This window comes from Sminthopsis crassicaudata, chromosome 2, assembly GCF_048593235.1.
Source record: "Sminthopsis crassicaudata isolate SCR6 chromosome 2, ASM4859323v1, whole genome shotgun sequence".
In the NCBI taxonomy this organism is placed as follows: Eukaryota; Metazoa; Chordata; class Mammalia; order Dasyuromorphia; family Dasyuridae; genus Sminthopsis; species Sminthopsis crassicaudata.
This window is the reverse complement of record NC_133618.1, coordinates 315,445,970-315,471,527: the sequence shown is the minus strand read 5'-3', so window position 1 is coordinate 315,471,527 and position 25,558 is coordinate 315,445,970. Positions and strand designations below refer to the sequence as shown.

General features: G+C 40.1%; 1 protein-coding gene across 5 annotated transcripts in view; it reads right to left on the bottom strand.

Annotated features, from left to right (window-relative positions):
• The window catches only part of MIDEAS (mitotic deacetylase associated SANT domain protein), a 132,239-nt gene that overhangs the window by 63,042 nt on the left and 43,639 nt on the right, over positions 1-25,558 (bottom strand). The window contains exon 2 of one of the 5 annotated variants that reach the window (XM_074290062.1): positions 6,330-6,431. The exons of 2 other annotated variants lie outside the window; for them this stretch is intronic. The gene's annotated coding sequence lies outside the window, so the exon portion shown is untranslated. 2 more of the 5 variants (XM_074290060.1, XM_074290061.1) reach the window with 2 other exon arrangements.

Sequence of the window (25,558 nt, the reverse complement as noted above, 5' to 3'; positions counted from 1 at the left end):
AGCCAGGTCAAATCCAACTCTGAAGTAGGTACATTCAGAAGACCTTTGTCTTCCCTAGACAGCCAAGGTACAATGGATAGTGTTGGGGCTAAAGTCAAGAAGACCCTCAAATTCAACTTCAAACACTAGGACCTTGCAAGTCATTTCACCCCTGTTTACCGTGATTTCCTCATCTGTAAAATGGGGATAATGGCCTCTACTTCTGAAGATTGATGGGAGGATCAAATGAGATAAGGGGTTGGCACATAGTAAAGCTATATAAACGTTTGCTATTATTATTGTTCCCTGGAAACTGGACCACTTATGCACAACAGTGATATTCAGGAAATATTTACATGATGATCACAGCCTTAAATCCAAGTATTAGGAGTTTTGGTTGAAGGAACTAGAGATGTGCAACCTTAAAAAGGTAAAGGTTGGGAGTCAACTATATTCAAAGGCTTGTCAGGTAGAACAAGAATTTGATTTGGATGAAGAATGATGGATGAGAGGAAAGAATGCAATTTTAGGCTAGAGAGAATAGATTAGAACTATCCAAGAGTAGAATTGCCTTACTCAGAGGGTGATAAGTTCCTCCAGTCTCCCAAGCAAAGGGTAGATTGCCATATGTCAGGTAGGTTTCTTTCAAGAATGCAAAGGTTTAATTCTGGAGAGCAATTTGGAACTATGCCCAAAGGGCTACAAAACTGTGCATACCCTTTGATCCAGCAGTGTCTCTACTGGGCCTGTATCTCAAGGAAATCATAGAGGACAAAAGGATCCACATGTGCAAAAATGTTTGTAGCAGCTCTTTTTGTGGTGGCAAAGAATTGGAAAAGGAGTGGATCCCATCAACTGGAGAATGGCTGAACAAGCTGTGGTATAGGAAGGTAATGGAATATTATTGTTCTATAAAATGAGCAAGCTGACTTTAGAAAAGCCTGGAAAATTTTACATGAACTTATGCTGAGTGAAACAAGCAGAACCAAGAATACGTCATATATAGTAACAGAAAGTGTGATGATCAATTATGAAAGATTTGGCTCTTCTCAGTGATCCAAGGCAATTTCAATAAACTTTGGATGGAAAATGCCACCTGCATCCAGAGAGAGGACTATGGAGATTGAATGTAAATCAGCACATGCTATGATCACTTTTTTTCCCCTTCTTCTTCTTTTTTTTTTTCTTTTCCTCTTATTAAACCTTTTCCCCTTTTGTTCTGATTTTTCTCTCCCAGCATGATTCATAGGGAAAGTGTTGTTGTTGTTTTTTTTAAAGAATGTACAGGTATAAAAGGAAAAACAAACAAACAAACAAAAAAGGAATGCATAGATCTAGATAATAGTTGAGGTTCTCTCTAAATCTGAAATTCTACAATCAATGACTTGCTCACAAGATCTAGTCTACAAATTTCAGTAGAATATATTCCTATATTTCAATTCCTGAACTTCCCTTCCAATTCTTCCTCCCAAAAACTTTCCTCTCCCTCACCTCTTTCCTGAGCCTTAGGAGCTCAAGTTATAACATGTGGATTTGGATCTGGTTTCCTATAAGTTCTTTTCAATTTTCAGCTCCTACCAATTACTGTATTCACAGCAACCTTCTCATAATTCACTGCCCCGAATTTTGATCTTTTACTCACATAAATGGTACATTCTTCCATTTATCATTTATAGTTGCATTCACAAGCAGCTAAACTCTACAGATGACTGAGTTTTAGACTCTGGAGTCAGAAGAGCCAAGTTCAAATCCTGGCTTAGACGCAATAAATCTTGTAAGTCACTTAATTCATTTATCCTCAGTCTCATTTTCCTCAGCTGTAAAATGGGATGTTAATAATGTGTTTTCCACACTCTTCTCCCCCACTCCCTTTAAGATTGTATACCATTTTACAAATTTTAAAGCACTATATAAATGTTGGCCATATTTTAACCCTCTCTCTCTATGTTTTTCATATTGTTTCCAAGAAGCTGGCAAATGTTTGGTTAGATCGGTAATGTAATCCAATATCCATCCACTCAGTTTGACAGGTTGGTTTGTCTCTGAAAGCTCAACTGATTTTATCCTCATTTCCCTAAGGTACAATCACAATCTGAACACTTATTAAGCACCTGCTGTGTAAAAGGTCAATGTAACTAGTTGCTAGGTGCCCAGAACACAAATGACTCTTACCCTATCCTCAAAGGAGTTCATAATAATACAATCAGAGAACTGGAAAGAATATACACCAATACATACACCAATCATCTCATTACACAGATTTTATAAGTGACTTGATTAAGGTCTCACAGAGCATCTTAGGTGGGATTTGTCCTCTTAATTCTGTCACTGCACATTCCTTATCTAGGCAAGCAGCTTACAACATCACACAGGAGATAAGAAAATGCCAATAAGTCCAATGCAAAGTCAAAAGTGATAAATATATAGAAAAAATACAAACAAAAATGCTTTGACAGAACCTAGGAAGGAAACATTATTTGAGATCAACTACTTCTAGCTGAGAGACTAGGAAAGGGTTCAATTGTAAGGAACTGTACTTTTTAAGTCTTAAAGGATGGAAAGCTGGGAGTGAACGGGTGTTTTTCCAGGACTGAAGGGAAAGGACAAATTCCAGAAACAGGGTCATCCAGCTTGACAAAAGCCCAACAGAACAAGATCCTTCTAGGATACAGGTATACCTTCATTTACCTCAGAGCAACATCACAATTAATCCAGAGGGGAAGTCACTTCCTAGGAGTGAAAAATTTAGGATAGAACGGAAGTCCCTTTTACCACCTCTGCATTGACTATCATTTGGAAACTTTTGTGGGCCTTAGTTTCCTCATCTGAAAAATGAGAGGATTAGACTAGATTACCTCTAGAGTCTCTTACAAGTTAACATGAGCAAGGGGAAGGAAAAGCCCTTGTCTTGATTAGCCCTACCCTACCAGACCTAAACACTCTATTGGGACTTACTTGGCTCAGGGCTTATCTTTTTTCCCTAAAGCCTAGAAGGGCTCCTATGGCCAGAAATTCTGCCTATTCAACTGCTAAATAAGCTGGGGGTAGCCAGAAGTAGCTGGGAAATTCAAATAGAAAGTCCTTAACCAAAGGAGCTTCTCTGTGCCTTGCATGCAAAGGTTCTCACAGCAGACTTGCCTAGTCAGGACTCAGCAAACCATGCTCCAGTCCAGAGGCTCTGAGAGGCTTCTCCTTAGTCTGTGGGAAGCATGTTGTCTTTTCCCCTCCACTTATTAAAAGAAGCAGCCCACAGCACCAAATGCTGAGTTATTTTTATATCCTATGCTTAAAAGTTAAACTGCCTCCTACTGTGTTCCAGTAAGCCAACTCAGAAAGCCCCTTCTCCCCTTGCTCCAGAAGTAAAGGGGGCATGGTATGCAAGTTGGAGGGGGCAGCATGCTCAACATGACACTTGTGGAGCTTAAAGGATGTCAAGTGGTCAACTCCTCCTGGGATTTGGGGGAAAACCTCTGATACCAAGAAAGAGAAGGCTTGGGCTCCTAAAACCAATTTTATTATTTATAGCCCAACCATACAATGGAACGTAGCATAGCCTGAGATGTTAACAGCAAGTTGGGTTAACAATTTATTGTTGCCATTTAATTTTTACTTATGTTTTCTTCACCGATCATGGAAAAAGGGGGCAGAAAAGGAACCTGAAATTGTTCAGTCATTTTTCAGAAGGGGAAATCTAACCCTTCCTTTCTGCTCATTGAACACTAAAATAAAACTGACCACATAAAAATAAGGACCACAAGTGAGATGCAGGCAATTCATTAATTAACTGGCATGGAGAGTAGAGCGTCACTTAATCTCATCTACTTCAGTTTCATCTGTAAAATCAGTAAATCTCTATCTCCTGGGGTCATTGGGAGGCCGATATTTGCAAAGTGCATTGCTAACTTTGAAATGTTATGTAAATACTAGCTCTTATTGTGACCTACATCTGGACTATCACTTCTGTAGGGCCACCTTTTAGCAAGCTCTGGAGGCCTGGGGTGGCTGGCTAGCACTCACACTTGTGTGGGCTGCGGTACCGTCCGCCCTTACCTACCTAAGCCTAGAAAGAGAGCTCCGCAGCTGCACCACATCCTTGTACTACTCTAATGAGCCCACCTTCCTCATAGGAGAGCGCCCAAAGTAGCCAAGCAGATGTAATGCAGGTTCCGCTCTAGTCTTCCAGCCAAGGCTCGTAAGGCCCAAGAGCCCTGTGCAAAAGCCTCCTCTTCCCCTCAAGGAGAAGGCATTTTTGTGGCGCCCTTTCCCTGGGCCGGCCCTTCTGCTCCCACGTCTGCCTCCTGCCCTCGCCCTCCCTGCACAGCCGCTTCTATGACAGACACTGCCAGACCTGGGCCTCTGCTCCCCTACCGCACCCCACCTTCTTCAGTTAAGGTCCGCAGACAAGGCCGACTAGGAATCAGCGAGCCCAGAGCGCACCAAGTTTTAAGGGGAAACACTTTTCGCTTTTACAAGGCAATGTTAGAAGTAGACTCTCAAGCATGACTGTTTGCACCAGTGGGATCTTGAGGCGCCTCCCGCAGACTGCTTGTTGGAAGCACCCCCAAAGCTGCAACAGGTCCACACCTTATCCCCCCCGCTGCAGTATCCCGTTCCCCAAGCGGGGCGAGGAGAGGAAGAACGCTCGGAAAGCCGGGCCGGTGCCGGCGGAACTTGGGGTTACCGGGAGGGGCAGAGACCACACGGCCGCTGCAGCTGCACGGGGGGGGGGGGGGGGGGGCCCAGGCGCGCTGCTCCCAGAAGGTGCAGAAGGCAATCGGGGCAGCGTGCAAGGACCGGCCTGGCCTCCTCGTCCCGTGTTACAGGAGAGAGAGAAACAACCCCGAGCTCAGCTCCCCGCGGGCCTCCGGGCTGTGGAGCAGACGCCTCGCCGTGGGACCGGCCCGGCCTTTGGTCCTGGGGGCGCCCGGCTGACAGGTCTGCGATGCGCCAGCAGAGTCGGTGCACGGGGGCGGCACGGAGCCGCCTGCCCGAGCCCTCGCGGTCTCTGCCTCGCTCCCAGAAGACCCGGGCAGTGAAATGCCGGCACGGAAATGGCTTTCTCGCAGCATTCCCCTCCCTTCCCAACTCCAGGACAGCCGTCCCGTCCCAGCCAGCCAGGGCCAAGCCCCCGCAACTAGTAAGTGCGGCTCCTGCCCTCGGCCGCCGACGCTCCCTCCCCTCCAAGGCCGGAGCGCCGCCCAGGCCACCACGTTCCACCGAGGCTAAAAGCGGCGGGCGCCCAATGCCCGGGTCGGAAGGATTTTCCGCCGGTGACCGCGCCCCGGCTGGCGGAGACAGGAGGGACCGAGCTGCGTAGCTGCACAAATAGTCCGCTTGCACGCACACAGAGCAGGGGGAGGGGGAGGGGGAGGGGGCGAGGGGAAACACGCGCGCGCACACACTCACACGCACTACGATCCACAAAAGTTATCGGGCACCGAAATCTCCCAGAACCATCACCGCTCCGAGGCTGCGCGCCCACCGGCCCCAGGCCCGGCCGCACGTCTGCAGCCGGATCGTTCCGGGCCGGCCCCATCCCCGCGGCAGCCACTGCTTGCATGCAGCCGATCCCGAGCCGCCTGGGGTGGAAGCCGGCAGCGCGCGGCGGTGGCGGCAGCCAGGCCTCCGGGATCCTGCAGGGGCCCGGCGGTGTCACACTTACCAAGTGCCTGCCCCAGGACTCCGGCATCGGCGTCCCTTCCAGCTGCAGTGAGCTGGTTTCGATCTCCCGGGGAACCTCCAGCAGCTTGCACGCACCTCCCCAAATTTAAAAACAAACCGACGCTGGCTAGCCCACCCACCCCCTCCTTCCTGGACGGAGGGCCCTCGGTGCCCGGGTCCCGGAGCGAGGGAGAAGTTCGCTTGCAAATCCCCGGCGTCCCGTCGCCCCAGGTCCGCCCTGCAGGGGCTAAGTCCTGCTCCGAGTACCTGGTTCGCACAGAGCCCGTGTTTTCTCCCTCGCTCTCTCCCTCCGTGTCACCCCCAGCCCTGCGATGCAGTGTCAGGATTGCATGGCTCTGACTCATCGGTTGAGCTCACAGCTTGAAAAAAAAAAAAAAAAAAAGGCGGGGGGAGCATGCAACAGCAGAGGAGGACTTCTGCTCCGGCGCTCGGAGAGGATTGCACAACCCAAGCCTTCCACGGCACAGCCCAGGGACACCCTTCAGCCGCACACACATGCACTACGGCGAACTGAAACCAGCTCTTCCACTTCATCAGCACTACTGTCTTATGATCTCGCCCTCCCCGGAGCAGGCCGCTCCCCGCCCACTTCCTGTGACCAAATAAGGCTGCGAAAGGCGTTTTTAAAAACCACAGCCTCCCCAGCGAGGTGGGGATTTCCAGCGTACCTCAGCTCCGCGCAGGACTTCCATCTGCTCTCCTTTCAAATCTCCTCCTGCTCGGCCATCGCTGGGTCCGCCAGCATCCAGCTGGCCTGTGCATTGCTTTCCCTGCAAACCCAAGGTCAGGAGGAGATGCTGACGAAATGTTTGGAAACCCGTCGGCCTGCCAGGAAAGTGTCCCGGCCTGGGAAGTGGGGGTGGGGAGAGCTGGGCGGCAGAAACAAACGCGGCGAGAGGAGGGAGCGAGGATCTCTCCCGTGAGGATCCCCGATCTGTTTGGATGCCACGAAAAGGCAAAGTTCTCCTCCGTCCCCAGCCCCGCACGGCCTTAGCACAGCACCGTATCCTCCACTTGATAGAAAAAGGGACTAAGTGCCTGGAAAGGGAGGGAAGGGAGGCGTAAGTTTGTGTGTTTTTACTACTGCAAAACTTCCTAGAACCCTCCTGGAAGGACCAAGGCCTTTGGGGGAGAAAAAAAAAAAAAAAGTAAAAGTTTCTGTGTTTTCCTTTCTAAAGAGGTCTGGTTGGATTTGAAGGAAGTAGACCGGGCTCCCTCCATACCCACAATCTACCCACTGGTCCCCGTCTCCAATCCCTCTGCGTGCATGCCCAGGGAGGCAATGTGCCCTTTCCTGTCCTCCCCGCCCTCCCCGCTATGCTAATATAGAGAAGGGAGGAGGGGGCCGTACTGAACCACCCGTAAAGGTCCGGTAAGCTCGTTACTCCTAAGCACTACCTTTGCAGCAAGCTGGATGTGGGACGGAAGCGGGAAGAAAAGGAAGGGATGTCCCACGCCTGTGGGGTTTTTGGGAGAGCCAAAGTGACAGCATTTGCAAGGGCAGCTGCACAGGGCCTGGAGTGTGAAAGACATGAGTTTGAATCCTGTCTCAGTTACTAGCTGCATGACTTTTACCTCAGTTTCCTCAACTATAAAACGGGATAATAATAATCCCAAGATTCTTGGGAGGATCAAATGAGAAAATATTTTGTAAATTTTTTAAAGTTAAAATTAATAGATGCTTGTTTTCTTCCTTTCCTTTGGCTAATGCAGACTATTTGCAACAAAGAGGATTTGGGGGTAAAAGATTTTCTAGGGGTGGAGGAGGTAGAGAATGACACTTGATAAAATAAACTAGGCCAGTCGTCCCTCACCTGTTTTTCCTTCCTTTTTTACAACCCAAGCAAAAGAAATATCTATCCTCTGATCTTCACCCAGTATCCTGCAGCATTCACAAGAAGGAAAAAGCAACTTCAGAAGTGTAGTCCTGGGGAAGCAACACGGGCAGAGGATGAACCGGCCAAAGCTAGTTGCTTTTCTTTATGGCATAGTAGACTTGAAGTCAGAAATATCAATTCTGTCACTTTGGGTAAATATATTCCACAGACCTGTTTTATCAGCTCTAAATTTATCTCTCCATCTCCAGGTTTCTTTCCAGCTCTAACATTCTAGGATTATATAAACCTGACCTCTTTGAGGAGGTAAAGCAGGTGTGGAGAGATTACCTCCACCTGAAACCTCTTCCCTGGAAATACTTTAGCTGGGAAGTCAGGTTCCAAGTCTTTGCAGCACCTGCTTTAGATCAAAGGTAGTTATTATTTCTGCTAGGTGGCAACTTTGAAGTGTGCAATCTGGACTTTAAATGCTTTCTGGAAGAGGAAATCAATAAGTATTTATTGCATATCTACTGAGGCAGCTAGATGCGGCACAATGAATAATGCACTGGGCTTGGAATCAGGAAAATCCTCATTCAAATTTGTCCTCAATTACTAGTTTTGTGATCCTGAGCAAGTCATTTCACCCTGCTTGCCTCAGTTTCCTCATCTGTAAAGTGAGTTGAAGGAAATGGCAAACAACTCTAGCATCTTTGCCAAGAAAACCCTATATCTGACCCATGTGTAGACCCATGAGGAGTTAGACAGTATTAAAAAAAATAAAAAATGGGGGCAGCTAGGTGGCGCAGTGGACAGAGCACCAGCCTTGAATTCAGGAGGACCTGAGTTCAAATTTGGTCTCAGACACTTAACACTTCCTAGCTGTGTGACCCTGGGCAAGTCACTTAACCCCAGCCTCCAAAATAAATAAATAAATAAAAATAAAAATAAAAAATGGCTGAACAATATATTACATTTGAAGTGACTTACAATTTACACAGCACTTTCCCATATTACATTTATGTCTCTTATCTCATTTGATCCTCAAAATAACTCCCCCATGACTTAAAACTCATCACAGTCAGACTGGCCTCATCTGTAAACTCCTGGTATACTTCATTAGTACCTCCTGATTTGAAAGTTTTATGATTCTATGAAATGTCTCTGTGAATCAGGAAGCTCTGGTAGGGATTATGATCAAATGCAGAAAACCAGATTTGTTGGCAGAGATTCAAGTGTTGGCACTACTTGGTAAGACCTTGCACAGATTGCTTAGTTTCTCTCAGCCTCCGTTCTAACCCTATTGAAGGAATTGAACTCCATGATTTTGATGGTCTCTTCCATCTCTAAGCCAATCAATGTTAGTGAGTAGAACAATTAAACCAGTCTTATAGATGAAAACTATGACACAGGGCCTCAAGTCAGGAACAACTGGGTTCAAATCCTGCCTCAGATGCTTATCCTGTGACCATGGGCAAGTAATTTAGCTTTAGTTTCCTCATCTTTGAAATGTAAAATAGCAGCACCATGTTGCAGATTTGTTATGAGAATCTAATGAGATCATACTTTTCAAGTACCTTGCAAACTTCCAAGCACTATATAAATGCTAGTTATTGTTTTTATGATGGGTAGCAAGGTGTACAGTGAATGGAGTGCCCAGCCTAAAGTCTAGAAGACTCATCTCCCTGAGTTCATTCTGGCCTCAGATACTTACTAGCTGTGTGAATCTGTGCAAGTCACTTAATCTTGTGACTCAGTGTTCACATGTGGATAATAAGCTACAGAAAGAAATGACAGACCACTCCTGTATCTTTGCCAAGAAAACTCCAAATGGGGAAACAGAGTCAGACATGACTATAAACAACTTGTTATTATAAAAATAGATGTAGAAAGCTAACCTATGGATCTCAGGCCTATCATTTCTTTCTTTTCTTCCTAAGGATCAGGGAAACAAGGAAGAAAAAAATATAGCAAAAAAGATATAGGTCAACTCTTCAACACTGAATTTTCATGCTGGGGATCTAAATATAGCTGCCAAAGAATTCAGTCACATATATTGTTTGGAAAATAAATGAATGAATCTTGACTATAAAGAGATGTTCACTCTTTCTTTTACTCACCCCCCTCCCATTTTTAAAATAGTATTTTATTTTTCCAAAACATGCAGATAGTTTTCAACATACACCTTTGCAAAATCTGTGTTCCAAATCTTTCTCCCTCTCTTTCCCCTTTCTCGCTTCCCCAAACAGGAAGCAATCTATTATAGGTTAACATGTGCAATTCTTCTAAATATATTTCCATGTTCATCATGCTGCACAAGAAGTCAGATAAAAAGGAAAAAACCTAGGAAAGGAGGGGAAAAAAGCAAGCAAACAACAGCAAAAGATGAAAACGCTATCTTTGATCCACATTTTGTCTCCATAATTGTCTCTCTGGATACAGATGGCACTTTCCATCATAAGTCTATTGACTTCATTCTTGAACCACTTGAACCACTTCATTGTTGAAAAAAGCCAAGTCTATCACAGTTGATCATAACATAATCTTGTTGTTACTGTGTACAATGCCTTCCAGGTTCTGCTTACTTCACTCGGCATCAGTTCAAATAAGTCTTTCCAAGCTTTTTTGAAATCAGCTTGTCCATTATTCTTAGAGAACCATAATATTCCATTACCTTCATATACCGTAACTTATTCAACCATTCCCTTGCCACTACAAAAAGGGCTGCCAACAAACATTTTTGCACATGTTGGTCCTTTTTCCCTCTTTTATGATCTCCTTGGAATACAGACTCAGTAGAGACACTGCCAGATCAAAGTACAGTTTTATAGCCCTTTGGGCATAATTCCAAATTGCTTTCCAGAATGGTTAGATCATTTTTATAGCTCTACCAACAATGCATTAGTGTCTATTTTCCCACATCCCCTCCAACATTCATCATTAAAGAGATATTCTCTTTGACCTGAATGATAGACTTGAAATTAGAAAAATCTGTGATAAAATCCTATTTCTCACCTTTACTAGCAAAACATTGGAGAAGTCATTTCAGTTTTCTTTTCTGGGGTAGCTGTACACCAGATAGAGTACCAATCCTGGAGTCTTCTTGTCCTGAGATCAAATTTGTCTTCAGACACTTCCCTACTGGGTGACACAGAGCAAGTCATTTAACCCTATTTACTGCAGTTTCCTCATCTGTAAAATGAACTAGAGATGGAAATGGCAAGACATTCCAGTATCTTTGTCAAGCAAACTCCAAATGGAACCTTAGAAAGTCTGTCGCTACTGAAGCATCCTGACAAGAACATTAACTACTACTTTAGCATCTACCTCTTTAGATTGCTAGAAGGTCCAAATGAGATGATGGTGTATGTAAAATGCTCTCTATATTTTAAGATATTAACTATATAAATGTGACTTATGATTACCATTGGCCTGCCTGGTTATGGCTCAGTATAAAGCAGTTAAGTTTTTCACCGTTAGTTTTGCTTCTTTTGTCTAATCTAATTCTTCAAAGTGAATTAGATTAAATGAAACCAAGTGGTTAACAGTACACAGCTGTTATTTTTTCCTCTTCCAAAAAAAACCAATTACAACAAAAGTTACAGAATTTTTCATACCTTTTGAACAACAATATCCCTATAGGGTTAATTTTCCAAAGTTTTTTTGCAGCAAGAATTCAGGACAAAAATATTCTTAAGGGTATCCAGCTTTTTTTTTTTTTTTTTTTAAGACTGGGTCTTCCTATTTCATCCAGGCTGGGAATGCAGGGGCTGATCACAGGCCCAATTCCACTACTGAACAACAGAGAAACTTTGATCTGTTCCATTTCTTGCACCAATTTGTCCTTCTTTAACAGTCTTGTTCCCTTCCCTCCAAAGAGCTTACTATAGATAGATAGATAGACAGACAGAAGACAGATAGGCAGGCTCAAATGCTCTATCACCCTCAGGTTCCTTAATAGCAGAGATTATAGGTATGTGCCATCTTACAGCACTATCTATAAGAGCAAAACATTGGAAATAAATGATGCACAACTGCTAGGGAATGACTAAATTGAAGAGCATGAATGTGTTGGAGGCACTGGAAATGTCTAGCTGGGAGAAGACTTGAAAATGATATGAGAGCTCTCTTCAAGTATTTGAAGGACTATTCTACAGAGGGGAGACTAGATTTTGACCCCAGAGGGTACAACCAAGAGCAATCTGTGGGAGATGTAAAGAGGCAAATATGGGCTTGAGGAAGGAAGAAAGGAAGGAAGAAAAGGGAGGGCGGGATAAGGGAGGGAGAATATGGGGTGGGGGGGGGGAGGAAACTTGCTAATGATTAGATTGGGCCAAAAGTGAAATGAATGGGCTGTCTTAGAAGGTGCTCTTTGTGGAGGTTTCCAAAGAGAAGATGACAGTTTCTGAGGTATACCATTCTTGGGGTTCCTTTGGAGAACTGACCTGGACTAGATGGTAGATGAAGACCCTTACAATTCTCAAATTGTGTAATTACACGAATATCATGGAAAATACTGTACATACAAGATGACAAATATGAAGAATTCACAGAGATATGGCAAGACTTGGATGAAGTGATACAGAATGAACAAAGCAAAACCCAAAGAATAATATAGACATATAAAGACTCCAATTCTATAAATGAAGACAATTTTAAACAGCAACAAAATTCAGATCAAATACAGCTGACAACAGTGGTACTTACTTAATAGTTAAATAAAGCACACACTTTTTCCGTTCTTTTAACAAATGGAAAATGATTAAAAAGTAAGATTGCATATACAAATCAGTGACAATTTTTCATTTTAGGCTGTTTTCCTTGACTGTGGATTAAAATATAAAATTGTCAGGACTTGTATTTACCAAGCAAAACAAAACAACAGCTGCATCATAATTTTCCTTCACAGGCCAAGTTCCTAAGGAGCCTAGACTTAATGCTGGTTGATGACCCTGGGTATTCAGTGCTAACTAATTCAAATGATATATTCTCAACTTTTCTAGTTAGAAAAGTCTGCTCCAGAAATATATTGTGGAAGTGTTTCTACTGCAAAGAACAAGATTGACAAGCTACTTCAGGGATCATTTCTCGCTCTTCTTCCCTTCCTCCCATTTCTTCCATTCTGGACCACTAAGCTTAGATCAATGGGCACATACAAAGGGAGGATATAAAATGGCAAAGTGAATATGGCAGTGAGAATTCAAAGACCCTCAGAGATACCTCAATCTAGCAGGTAATATAGTTATAATCAATTCAAAAGCCTCCCATTCCAGGCATTCATATTAAGGACTTGGGTGGGGTGGGTGTGGTAAAATGAGATTAAATCCAAGAGGTTCAGAAATGAAATAAACTGGCTGGTAGGAAAAGAGAACACTTCTCTAAATAGGGACCGGATGTGTGGTTTCAATGGTGCAGGGAATTCCCTGGTGAGGAAATTACTTGCACCAATAACTCTGCAGGTTAGTTTTAGAGCACTGCCTAAGTTGAAGGATTTGAATCCAGCTCTTCCTGGCTTCCAGGCCAGTTATCTACCTCCTATGCCAACGTCCCTCTATAAGGAGAGAAAACATTTCTTGAAGGAATTCAATCATTTAACAAGCAGTTAATGGACAATGGTTTTACAACAAGTAAAACAAAGAGAATATGTGCACCATATATGTAGACACATGTACATTCATATATAGCACACTTGTGTGTATGACATAACATGTGCAACATATATAAAAACACATAATGATAAAAAAAACAGCACTAAAAGGAAATTAAACTCAGATCAGTTGCAACAATATCTGTTCCCAAGAATGGAATCAATCAACAAGTTATTATTAGACACTCCTATTATGTGACAATGCTCTTCATACAGAGAAAACAAATATAAATTCTCCTTTCCACAGAGAAGTGGTTGAATTATGGGATCTTAGAATTCATCAAATTCAATCTCATTTTACTGAGGACCACATAGATTAAGTGACTTGCCAATGATCACAGCTATGTCATTTTTTAGTCATGTCCAACTCTTTGTGACCCCGTTTGGGGTTTTCTTTTTTTTATTATTATTATTTTTTTTATAATATTATCCCTTGTATTCATTTTTCCAAATTATCCCCTCCCCTCCCTCTACTCCCTCCCCCCATGACAGGCAGTCCCATACATTTTACATGTGTTACAATATAGTCTAGATACAATACATGTGTGTAAATACCATTTTCTTGTTGCACAATAAACTTTAGATTCCAAAGGTACATGTAACCTGGGCAGACAGATATTAGTGCTAACAGTTTACATTCACTTCCCAGTGTTACTTCTCTGGGTGTAGTTATTTCTGTCCATCATTGATCAACTGGAAGTGAGTTGGCTCTTCTTTATGTTGAAGATTTCCACTTCCATCAGAATACATCGTTTGGGGTTTTCTTGACAGAGATACTGGAGTGAATGGTTTTCCATTTCCTTCAGCTCATTCTACAGATGAGGAAACGGAAGCCAGCGGGGGTAAGTGACCTATCCAAGCTCACATAGTTGGCAAGTTCTGGAGTCAAATACTTACTAGTTGTGTGATCTGGGAGGAAATCACCACACCTGACTACCTTTCCCCAAAATAAATTGGGGGGGAATTAAAATTAAAACTATAATACAAATACAATGGTAGCAATCATCACAAATTAGAACATCACAAATGCAAAGTACTACAGGAGTTCAGATAATGGAAATCAAACACCTGATAGGTCATCAGAAGATATTCCATGCAATAGGTATGGAACCATATGCTCTGGTTCTAAAGGAAGAATAGCATTTCAATAGGAGGAATTCATGGAATTCATATGTAGTCAGAGTACTCAGGCATATTCTAGGAAGATTTAGTAAGCCCCGCCTCCTGTTGTTAGTTCCCAGACTAGGTATAAATTCTTCATTTTTCCAGTAATGATGCCTTTGTTCTGGGCATGAACTCAAGTTATTACAGTCACAGAATTTAAAGAGTTGGAAGGGAGCTTAGCAACCATACAGTCCTACCCATATGTGAAAGAAAGTTCCACTATAACAAATCTGGCAAGTGATCACCCAATCTCTGTGTAGAAACCTGCAGGAAGGAGGAACCCACAATATTTCAAGGCAGACTGTTCCACTTTTAGACATCTCTAATTGTTGAGAAAAGAATTATTATTTTTTTCTGACTCTCAAGCCATCCTAAATTTGCCTCTTTGTAATTTCCACACATTGTTCCCAGTGCTGTTCTTCTGGGCCAAGCAAAATAAGTCTAATCCTATTTCCATTCAACACAGCTATCTTGTTCCTCCTGAATGCCTTCTTGTCTTGGCTAAGTATCTCCAGTTCCTTCAATTTACCTTAGTTATGAGCTCAAGTTCCTGAATCTGAACCTATACTAGAGTGTCTTATAGACACTCTCTGGTTAACCAATTTCTTAAACAGTGGTGGTACACAAAACTGAATACTCAAGATATGGCTAGAAGCCTTGAATCTCCCAATGCAGCCCAAGGTCGACTTTAACTTTTTTAGTTGCCACCTCAAACTGTTGATTCCATATGCAGTCTTTTGGCCACTAAACGTCTATCATTTTGGGGGACTAAACTGCTACTGCTGGCATCTTGTCTTTGTGAAGCTAATTTTTGAACCCTAATGTAAAAGTCTGCACGTATCCCTACTAAAATTCATCTTGTTAGATTTAGGCAAGCTTCTCATGATCTTTTTGGATCTTAATTCTATTATCCCAATGGGTGAAGCTATTCCTTCAAATTTTTTGTGCCTTTCAAATATGCTGAATATACATTTTATGCCTTTTGTTAAAGACATTAAACCTCATAGGGATAATAAGCACAAATCTCTGGAATACTACATAGAAGAGTTCTTTCCACATTAACATAAAAGTTGTGATTTTTTAAAAAGAGATAGCTGTTGCCCAGTGATCTACTAAGAAAAGATATAAGCATGTTTTAAGCACTTACTATATGCCCAGTGCTTTACAAATTTTATCTCATTCCATCCTCCAACAACTCTGAGAGATAGATGTTATTATTATCCCCATTTTTACAGATGAAGAAAGATATAAGCTAAGTCACTTGCTAGGGTTACATACCTGGAAAGTATCTAAAAGGTCTTCCAGACTCTACTGTCAGTTTTCTATCCAGCGTGCTGTCTAGCCTCTAACAACAAACTAAAGCAACTACTCTTTCATCTCTCTGTCTCTCTGTCTCTCTCTCTCTCTTTTTAAAAGCTATTTATTTACAAAATATATGCTGGGTAATTTTTCAATTGACCCTTGCAAAACCTTCTGTTCCAAAATTTCCCCTCCTTCTCCCCACCCCTTACATTAGATGACAGGTAGTCCAATACATGTTAGACATGTAAAAACATATGTTAAATCCAATATATGTATACATAGTTATACAGCTATCTTGCCACTACAGAAAAGGCTGCCACAAACATTTTTGCACATGTGGGTAGGACTTAGTGTTGATGAAAGTTTCTAACATTACTAACAGTGGCTCAGCAATCAACTTCTTTCTGCATCCCAGAATGTCATTCATCTGGGTCAGGTGACTTGAATTCATCAAAGGCAAGTAGGTGCTATCTTACTATCTATTTATCTGTCCAGAGTATCTACTTTCTGACAGTCATTTTCCTTTCTCATTCCCAGAAAAAATCATTCTTCTTGGCAGATAACAAAAAGCAAACAAGACTTAAGCCACTTTTCCATGTTTTTGTTGTCAGTTCTTTACCATCATTCTTCCTTGCACTGATCAGAATTCATCAGAATCATTTATTTTTATACTATTGATGTTAAAAGTATAAATTATTTGTCTGATTCTACTCACTTCACTGCATCAGTTCATATAAGTCTTCCTAGATAAATGAAACTATTACTTCATTTCTTATAGGAAAACTGTATTCTATAACATCCACATAACTTTTTTTGTACTTTATTTTATTTTTACAAATTGGGGCTTGATTTATTCTTTTGTTCATTTTTAGACATAAGAAAGTGATGGAGAAAAGACAATACAGATTAATCTTAAAAGCTTATTAGGGGCAGCTAGATGGCTCAATAGACAGAGTACCAGCCCTGAAATCAGGAAGGACTTGAGTTCAAATATGATCTCAGACACTTAATATTTCCTAGCTGTGTGACCCTGGGCAAGTCACTTAAGTTCAATTGCTTCAACAAAACAAACAAACAAAAAACTTATTTGGTATATATTTTTTCTTCTTTTTTCCCCCTAATTACATAGTGTTTTATTTCTCTTCCTTAAATGTCAAGAAAATTTTTGTCATTCTTTTGTTAATAAGATTTTTGGATTCCAAATATTCTTCCCTTCTCTTTTCTCTCCTCTCCTCTTCTAAAGATGGGATGCAGTTTGATATTGTTTATACATGTGCTATCATAGTTGTGAAAGAAGAAACAGATCAAAAAAAAAAAAAAAAAGAACAAATAAAGCAAGTGAAAAAAAAAGTTTCAATTTGCATTCACAGTCCAACAGTTCTTTATCTGAACGTGGATAGCATTTTCCTTCATGAGTCTTTTATACTTGTTTTAGATCACTGTGTTACTGAGAAGAGCTGGTCCTTCAGAGCTGATCATCACACAGCATTACTGATACTGCATAGAATGTTTTCCTGGTTCTGCTCATTTCACTTTGCATGAGTTCATCATACAAATCTTCCAAGTTTTTTTTTTTTTTTTTTTTTTTTTTTTGAAATCTGCCTGTTCATTATTTCTTATTGCATAACAGTATTGCATTTCATTCAAATGCCATCATTTGTTTCATCATTTCCCAATTGATAGGCATCCCCTCAGTTTTCAATATTTTGCCATCACGGAAAGGGTTGTTACAAATATTTTTGTACATGTAGGTCCTTTTCCTTTTTTTATAGATCTCTTTGGGAAACAGACCTAGTATTGCTGGGGGAAAGGATATGAACGATTTGGTTGCCATTTGGATAATTCCAAATTGTCCTCCAAAATGGTTGGAGTAATTCACAATTCTACCAATAATGCAGTCGTGTCCCAATTTTACCTACTTTGTGCAGAGCTCTAGGCTAAGTGCTGGGAATATAAAGACAAAAAGTAAAGCATTCCATTTCTCCAGAGTATTTATTCAGAAAGTGTGAAAGGCCTGAAAGACTATGTAGATTTTCCTTTGATGCACTTTTAGAAAGAGTCAAGAGTTGCACCCATCCCAACAAAAAAGATTATACTTCCATTTGAAGATTGAGTATTTCAATACATCCAGGATCTAGGACTTTATCTAAAATTAGAATCTCTACTTTAAATGGCATCCATTTAAATGTGAGCTCCTTCAGGGCAGGATCTACGGTTTCACAAGTAGGGATGCAGCTTTTACCAAACTAAATTGCAGCCTCACTTTGCTTGAGATGATCTCCTTTAGAATATAAGCATCTGGGAGATTGGCTTAGCTTTAGGCTTGGCAAGTCAAGCCTATTCAAAAGGCATTTATTAAATGCTTATTGTATTCCTTAAACTCAACTTCAGACAATAAATTGGCCACAGATGGTGAGAGTGATGAGGGAAGAGCCCTTAAGAGAATTCAAAGCTCAGAACCTACAAACTTTAAATGCCCAGAAGCCATTCCTGGGAATGCCATGGGGGGGGGGGGGCAAGCCAAAGGTAATAATTAATCTGGATAGGTTGCCATCAATTTACGACCTATTTTAACTAATTATTCTTGCTAAATGCAAAGCTCAGTTGTTTCTTTCTACCTACTGATATTGTGTAAATACTGATATATTCTTTTAATTTTCAGCATCCTGGAGTAGCTTTTGTCTTGACAGGGTCTACTCCTCTTCACCAAAATTTAAAGTGTAGTTACATCCCTAGTTGATAAATGATCAAAAGATATGAACAGGCAGTTTTCATATGACGAAATCAAAGTTATCTATAGACATGAAGTAGTGCTCTAAATCACTTTTGATCAAAGAAAAGCAAATTAAAACAACTCTGAGTCACCTCTGTCAGGCTGGCCAACATGACAAAAAAAGTAAAGTAATAAATGTTGGGGAAAATGTGGGGACATCCACACATCCTGATTTCTTCAGCCATTCCCTTTGAAGTTTCAGAATTTCATCCTTTGGGATTCCATATCCCTCCTGGGTTTATTTCCTTTGAAGATCTCATAGGATTACACCTATCCTTCCTATAAACCTTTTGAAATCTGCTTTCCCCAAGTCTAGGGTATATGTAAAACTATGCAATTTTCTAGTCTTCTATCACAAACTCTAGGAGAAGTGGTCCCTTTTCCTAGAATTTCTAGTCTAGTTCATGTGCCTGAGTACAATCTTAGATAAGTTAGAGTTGTACTTACCCCTACAGACTTGGTTCCTTATAGGCAGGTCTGCACATCCCCATAGTTCTTCAAGAAACTACATGTAATGGAATTACCAACCAATTAAGATTAAAAAAAAAAAATCAATGGGGGACACAGAAATGCACATAGGAGCCTACAGAAAAGCAGCACATTCACAGAGAAGTAGTAAGAGAAGTGTTAGAGAAGCCGCCCAACCTTAATTCAAACCTGCAGGAAAAGCTCAAGACAGCAATTTACTGTGTGAATAGCTCTCCAAAGGAACAAAAGGAATTAACAACAATAGGGAGCCAAAGCATGCCTGAAGGCACTACTTGGATTTCTCTCCTAATCATTCCTGTGAATTAAGATCTACAAAGTCCACAAGGGAAAATTGAACTTTTTAGAAGGGCTCTTAGTATAGCACAATAAATCTAAAATGACTGTTTGTGTAGGTCCCTAAGGAAGGCAGAGCTCACCAAGTGGAGAGTTTCCTGACTTCCTAGCAATCCTGAATTCTTCCTGCAAAGATGACCTCAACCCCAGGTGGTACTATCTGTTAACAGTAGAAATCTCTAAAAGTCTGAAGCTGAGGCTGACTGACCAAAGGAGAAAGTTACCTTAATGACTGAAAGGCTAAGATGTGAATCTTCTATGTTTTCTGTTGGCTTAAAAAAAATAAAAAATACCCTGTCCTATATTTACTATTTTGTTGGGCTGAAATAGAAACTTGTATAGAAACAGAGGGTCCTTCTAGAGATATTCAGTAAAATTCTGGTACTTTCAGAAAAAAATCTAGGTGGGCAGGATTATGATGAACTTAGATTCCTGGTTCTATGAATTAGATGAAATATAAGTTACTGTAGAATGTCAAGGATGGGAAAGCAACTTATCAATATTTTCTTCAAGCTTTCATTTTATAGATAAGGAATCTGCAATTCAAAGTGGTGAAAATACTTGGCCAAGGTCTTATATAGAACCAGGCCTTGAACTTCTGCTGACTCCTAAGATCTAGTTTGTCTTTTGTTCTTAAAGAGAACCATGACATCAGGAAGGTAATGCCATGACATGCAAATAAACTGAAGTAAGGGAGGGCTGAGTACAAGAGTTATAGAACAAGACAATTAAAGATAGCCCTGGATGCAATGAGAAAAGGGTCTTTTTAAACTAAGGTCTTTGACAAGTCTTAATTTGACAGAAGCAACACACATTCAGTGATTAAAAGTAGGATAGAAATGAGGAAGAAAAAGTTCTTTTTTACCTAGTTTAAAAAAACATTCAGTCTGGGAGGGGAAGGCCCTCAGGGTTTCTGACCAAAACAGAAAGAACTACTATTTACATTCACTCTGAGCAATCAGAGCCCAAACAAAGACCTAGTTTGGCTTGACCTGGGACCTATTGTTGTCCAATCTTAGAGAGCTAGAGTGATTTGGATTCAAGGCAAGGTCCTTAAGAAAAAAAAATTTAGCTGGTAAACCCCAAGATATCTAGTGATGTTTAAGCAGAGGGCTCTCAGGTAAGGGTATGATATTCTATGTGAACAGGGGAGGCAAGAGAAAAGAAGAGAGAAGAAAGAGATAGAAATAGAGACACACACAGAAGTTAGGTTGCCCAATTGGTCAGTTCCACTAGGATCCCCATTGGATTTATTTAGTTCAACAGACTCAATGGAATAAATAGAAGGGATCAAGAAATTAAAAGGAAGCTTTCTTTTCCAACTTTATCTTTTAACTTGGGAAAGGTCCCAGAAATAAAATTTAGGGCAGATTGACATTAGAGAGTTACTGAAGCCTAAAATGAAAGTTTGTTTCTGGAATGGGCATTTCATTTCAACAGCTCTAATAGTCAAATCTGATCACAACAAGCAAAACTAAACTCTATCAAACTAAACAAAATCCCAAAAGGGCAAAAACAACCCCTGCCCACAAGGAGTTTACATTTTAATAGTGAACCCTACAAGCAAACAACTGCTTACAAATAGCATATGTAAAGGATGTTGGGCATAATCTCAGAGGGAAGCCACTAGCATGAAGGGAGACCATAAAAGATTTCTTGAAAAGGGAAAGATTTTTAGCTAAGGAAACCAGGGAAGGCAGACACTAAAGTAAGCAGGGAGAGAATTCCAGGCGTGAGCAGTCAGTGAAAAGGCATTCAATGCTTGTATAGATAACTCAAGCTGCAGAAAAGAAAGCTTTAAAAGGCTAGTACTATGACCTTGACCAGAATAACATACCCTTCTCTAGGTAACCTCTGTTTCTGTATATACTTGTATGTTTGTGTCTATATGTGCATGTATTTATATCTACATATGTGTATGTTTATAGATATAGAGTTTATAGGACTTAAGAGTTGAAGGAACCTTAGACTCCTCAAGTTCAACTCCTTTGGTTTATAAAGAAGGAGGTTCAAAGTGGTGAGCCCAAACCTAGACCTTCTCTAGATCCAGCATTGTTCCCACCATAACACAACACAATCAGAATTTATTAGCCTTACTAGATACATTAATATACAATTTACTCTACACAGTAGTATACAACCAACCTACAGTGTAGAGAGTTGTAGAGCATAAGCTATGTACAGCTGAGAGAAAGCTAACTGTATACAAATGCAGTTCCATGTTGGTCAACTAGTCAGGTAACAATTTAAAGGATCAAGCAGCCCCTTAATATAGTCATTGCTATCATTCTTTGCAGTAAAAGAATTGCTATTCTACTAAAACCAAAATTTGAATTTGTTTTGGGCCAATCTATCTCAAAGCTGAGCTTGGTCTCTCATAAGTCTTTTTTGAGTAAAAAAAATTTTTTTAGGGGTAGGTGGGGGAAAGAGGCAGGGAGGGGCAGTGGATAGAACACTGAGCTTTGAATCAGAAAGACTAAGAGTTCACATCCAGGTCCAGACATTCACTGACTCTGTGATTCTGAGCAAGTCATTTAACCCTGTTTGCCTCAGTTTCCTAATCTGTCAAATGAGCTAGAGATGGAAATGGCAAATCACTCTAGTATATTTGTCAAGAATACCCCAAATGGGTTACAAAGAGTTGAACATAAAAAAAAAAGACTAAAATCTTTTCCTATTTTCCTTTTCTTCCTCACCACCCCCAGTTGCAAAATTAGCATTTTTCATCATTTTAAGAATCTCTGATTCCATTAATGGAAAATTCCCTCCAAACAAACAATAGAGACAAATTCTCTAATATTTAGCAGATTTTGTATATATTATAATAGAATGTAAGCTCCAAGAGACCAGGGACCGCTTTGGGTTTTTTTGTTTGTTTTGTAATCACTGCACAGTGATAGTCATTTAATGATCCGTAGCAGTCACTATTGTCTTTGAGAGTTGCTGTGTTCAAAAACCCCAACATGTAACCCAGTAATGATCCTCTCTGAATTTTGCTAGTTTGGTAGTCAGATGATAGATGTATAGGCCTTCATCAGGTCCTCATCAAACAACTTCCACATTAGTAGGATCAAATCTGAGAACTTATGGTCACATCTATGCCACAAGGAGGCATCAGATTGGAGAACAAACAAGTCTGTGTTCCTGACACCCATCGGACCACCAATTCGACTAGAGGGTCAAATGGAATCTCCCTCCAGAAAAAAAATTTTAGTCATTATGTAGGTTTCCATCTGCATCAGCACATTCTGGGTTTCCTTCCCCCAATTCTGCTTATCAGTTTCCTTGCCATCTTAAGTCCACTTGTCCATTCTAGAATTCCAGTTCTTTCATAACTTTTCTTCCAGTCAAAATTACTAGATCACTTAATAACTCAGACCTACCCATTATGATGTCATATTTTTTAAATAGGAAGACAGGTAGTTCAAATACACATTAGTGAGTAACGACATCCTGATCTTGTTCTGGGAAGTCCCTGCAATTTGTTCTTACAACATTTAAAATATTTAAGGTCCCTTCCTGGCTCTATTAGTAGCTAGCTCTGAGACCTTGGACTAATTATTTTCCTTAGCCTCAGTTCCCTTTTCAATAAAATGAGGGGATTAGACTAGATGAGCTCCAAAATCCCTTCCAGACCTATATTCTGTGAAATTTTTGGAACATTTACATGGAGAGCATAGGATCACAGATTTAGAACTAGAAAGAAATTTATGGTCATCTGGTCTTACCCTCTTATTTTACAAATAAGAAAAGTTGTTCCATGGGCAAATGTCTTGTCCAAGATCATACAAATATTAAGTCAAGATCTGAACTCAGGTCCTAAACCCTTTTTCCTTCAAACTATGATATAAGATACATAAAAATGATCTATAAACCATAAATCACTTTACAAGCATAAGAACATTATTATTACTTTGATATTTCAAAAGAATTACAATTTCAGCACAGTATATTTACTCCTACTGATGCAGACTGACCCTCCTATTCTACCACCCCTCTCCTCCCTACCTCCAGTCTACTAGGCTATCATGAATCACTGTGGTTTTAAAAAAAATGATCACTTGGTCATCTTCAGCATCTCAATGATGAGCCAACTACATCCATTCATTCCTCTCCTAGCTCTGCTTCGGATGGATCCTCCACACTTTAGCAGCATGATGCCTCAGTTTATGCCCCTATAACTGGGGCACCTTTCTCCTATTAAAGAGTTTTTCCCAGAACTTTCATTTTGAAGAATGATTCCAGGTCAGCCAACCTTTTATTTCTCTCCCAGTTTTTTCTTTGAGTAGGCCATTCTATCTAACTCTATTCACTGTATAATTACTAAATTCCTGGAACTTCTTCATTACCCACTCAATACCAATTTATAATCTGGCTTCTGCTTCTACCATTTTTCTATTTAGTTCTCTCCAAGGTCATTGATCCTTTTTTTTTTCTCACTTCACTCTGAATCAGTTCACATTTCTTTCCTTATTTCTCCAAATCTTGTCTTATTGCACGATAGAATTCCTTTATATTCATAAACTAGAATTCATTTAGCCATTCCCCAAATGCTGGACACTAATTCTATCTGCAATTCTTTATCACAACAAAAACTTCTCTAATAAGTATTTGCATGCATAGAAGTTCTTTCTCAATGTTCCTGAACTTGTTGGAGTGCATGCCTAATAATAGTATCACTGGGTCAAAGGAATGTACAATTTAATGACCTTTGGAATATATAGTTCCACACTGATTTCCAGGATGATTGAATCAATTCAAAACTCTAGCAATAGTTGGATTAGTGTGTCTGTCCCCTCCCCATAAATACTCCAACAATTGCTATCTTCCTCTGTTATTATCTTTGCCAATCTGATGGGTAAAATCTGGGTTGTTTTGATCAGTATTTCTCTTATTATTAGTGACTTGTGGCATTTTTTTTTTAAATGAAAATTACCTCTTCATAAACTATGACCACTTATTTAATGGGGGAACAGCTCATATATATATTTATATCAATTTTTTTTTTAATGTAACTTGGATAATGGACCTTTATCTAAATATAACATAAAGGGTGATCTTTTTTTTCTTCAAGTTGTTTTTCTTAAAATTAAACTACATATAAGTTTCTTCTACAGAAGTGTTTCAATTTTATATAATTAAAAATTGTTCTTTAAAAAAAAAAATTGTCTTCTTCCTTAAGTAAAAATTCCACCCTCTTGACATAGACTTGAAAGATATTTCCTTCCTTTGTCTTGCCATCATTTTAAGCTCTGATATCTTGCATACATTTGGAATTTAATGTGGTATATGGCATAAGGTCCATCTAAATTTGATTTCTACCACTTTAGTCTCTAGTTTTCCCAGCAAATTTTATCAAATAGCAGTCTCTATTTCACTAGTCAGTGTCTCTGTTTTTATGATACACTATATTTCTGCATTCAGTGATCTAGGTCAGGGCTTCTTAAATTTTTTCCACTTATGACCCCTTTTCGCCTGAGTTTTACACAAGCCTGGCTACATATAAAACAAGTATAAAAATACAACATTTATAGATAACAAATCATAATTTTGCAACTCCCACCTTCAGCCACTGCCCATATGAGGTCTCCACAGTTTAAGAAGCTTTGATTTAAGTATAGTTTACTAATCTATTACATTAATAATCACTTCCTCCTAGAAGCTTTCTCTAACTGTTCTGTCTCTAGAAGTGATCTTTTATTCTTTACATTTCTCTTAGAACTTTAATCTCTACACTTTTATTCCCTTTCCTTTAAATTTATGAACTTGTCTTTTCCTCTTTCTAATACTTGTGGGTAGGGTATAACCTCAATCTGTAATATGTGCTCATTATATATCTAGCAAATTAAATGTTCTAGAATGAGCTCTTCATCACAAAAGGCACTTAAATATGGAATTTATAGTGATCTTTTGTTTGTTTTTTAAAATATCTGTGGCTCAGAGATCTATTTACGCTTCCAGTTGTTTGTTGTTGCTATGTGCAAAAACTAGATGCAAAAATGCTATGGAATATTAATTTTCAAGCTTGACAACCTATTCAAACAGCTTAGACCTGGACATTTAGAAAGTTATCTTAACCAAAATCCTACATGGAATTCCGTAATGTTAAAGAGAGAATATTTAATTGGATGAGAAATTATGGGAAGGGTAGTTAATATAAACAGACTTTTATATGGATTAGGTGATTCTCATTCACATCAACTCTTGCCTTATTCATTTGTATAAATGGGAGGTTATGTTATCCTGAACACCAAATCTAAAAAAAAATGCTAAGTATTATTATCCAAAGGTCTCAAATGCATTTGGCTTTCAACTCACCGTGTCAGCAAGTTTCTTCCCCACAAGTTTTGTTTTGGTCTAGGCCTGCTGTGGTTT